Genomic DNA, 2,273 nt, shown 5'->3' on the forward strand with positions numbered 1-2,273 from the left:
TTCCCCCTTTTCCGGCCGTCAGATCCATCCGCTGCGGAGCAGACGGAGACCGAGGTCGCCGCCGACGAAGCAGCCGGTGGTGGCGATGCCGCTGGCGCAGGGGCCGGCAAGGCTGCCGACGCGGCAACTGGCGAGGGATCTGGCGATCGTACTGACAGCCCAGATGCCGCAGGAGTGCCAGGCGCTACGCCGACCGCCGACCCGTCCGCCAAAGCCGCAGCGCCAAGCTCCGGGGAGCCCCAGCCGGGCGTCTACTTGAAGGCCGGCGACGACGTCTTCATCAATCTTCCCTAGGCATCAAGCTCCAGAGCGCCGGTCGAGGGGGAGATCTTCGACGGAGAAGTGCTTGCCTCCGCGGGGTTGACGCTGGTCGACGCGCCAAGCAGCAGCAACGAGCCCGAAGAAGAGCGACTGCTGCGGAAGTTGGTGTCGCTCTACCGTGCGCGACAGGCCAAGCTGGAGTCCCGCGAGGCACTTGTCGCGAGGGCGGGAACATACATTGAAAAGCGCGCGGAAGAGCTTGGGGGTTTCCACCGGGAAGCCCTTCGATCCCTGGCGGAGGAGCGGGAGCAGCTCGTTGAAGCGCGGAAGGCCTTTCTCCTCGAGAAGGCCAAAGCCGAAGAGCGCCAGCGACTTGCCGCTGTGAAGCTAGCCGCGGAGGAGGGCGAGATGGCGCAGCGGAAGGTCAATCTTGACGCCCACGAGGAGGAGCTTGCCTCGCGCGAGGAGAAGCTCAGCGGAGCCCTCAAACAGGCGGAGGACGCTGCCGCCGCCGTCGAGGCCGCCAAGGAGGAGTTGAAGACGAAGGTGGCGCGGTTGGAGGCCGATCTCTCCGAGAAGGGCAAGGAGCTCAGCGCCGCCAAGGTCTCCAACATGGATCTTGAGTTGAAGCTAACCACTTTGACCAAGACTCTGGACAGCGCCAAGAAGCGGGAGACGGCCTTGAAGGAGGAAATCAAGGCCGACAAGGCGCTGCTGGAGAGTGCTGCCACCGCCCAGAACGCCTTCAGGGAGATCGTGACGCACTGGACGGAGAGCCTTGTGAATGCCGCCACGGACATCGACAAGGAGCTGGCGCAACTGGGGATGGAGGATCTCAGGTATCCCTCCGACGACAACCTCCAACCCAGCGCCAAGCTCATTCTGTTCTTCAAGGGCGTGGCGACAGCCCTTCAGCGACTCCGGGAGAGGATCCCCAAGCAACTGGCTGACGAGTCGCGCAGGGTTTGCGCAGGGGCCCTCCAGAAAGTGCTGATGAAGGTGGCCTTCCGCAATCCGGGCCTCCGCCTCACCAACATCCTCAGGACCTTGCCGCCAGATGCTAACCTGGAGGAGCTCAAAGCCCTTGTCACACCCATTGTGGACAAGGTGAGCGGGATCAAGAGGGTTGAAGGCGATCGCGTAGATTAGGCCGCCCATTTCTTCTTTCCTTGCCGCTGTTTATCTTGTCATGAAAACAATCTATTAGAGCTGCGACAAACTGTCTTTGTAATATAACTTTATTCTGGGTATTATTTGCAATGTTATTCCCTTTACTTGACTCTTTGCTTTGTATGCTTTTACCCTACGCTTTTAGGGAATTTGCCGGTGTAGGCACCAGAGCCGCGAGCGCTGAGTGCGGAACGTCAGCAACCTGCTGGCGGTGCCGCTACCGGCAAGAAACCTTGTCGCGACTAGTTGCAGCTCACTTAAGTTGTCGAGCGGACTCGAAACAAAGTAAGGGCGCTAGCAGCTCACTTAATTTGTTGAGCGGACTCGAAACAAAGTAAGGGCGCTAGCATCTCACTTAAGTTGTTGAGCGGACTCAAAACAAAGTAAGGGCGCAACTAGCTATGAGTTGGTTCCTCCGCACACAGGTTTTCCATACAAAGTGCGGTCGTTCAAGGGAGATAACTTTAAAAATTAAAAAATTTGATTGCTCAAACTTTGGCAACTTAGCTTTTCTATTGTTTGCTCCCCGGCGAGGCGAAACTTTCTTGAACGACGCCTGGTCCAACTTTCTTGAACGACGCCTGGTCCATACCATCATCTTCTCCTCTCCCCCCGGCAAACTTGTGGGCGAGGGGAACCTTATTTTCAAAAGAAAGAAGAGACAATACAGATATAGAGCTTTACGGCTCGTTATTGCTTACCGTGGAGTAGGTGTTGCACAAAGTGTCAGATCATATATGCCAAAAAATAGAAAGCATAAAATCGACAAAATGCGCAGGGCACATGAGCTTTATTTATGCACGGGTTCTGCGCCCGGCTCTGCACAAAGGATTACATGCAAC

This window comes from Triticum urartu, chromosome 6A (genome assembly GCF_056163025.1).
Source record: "Triticum urartu cultivar PI428250 chromosome 6A, HENAU_Tu73, whole genome shotgun sequence".
Taxonomy (NCBI): Eukaryota; Viridiplantae; Streptophyta; class Magnoliopsida; order Poales; family Poaceae; genus Triticum; species Triticum urartu.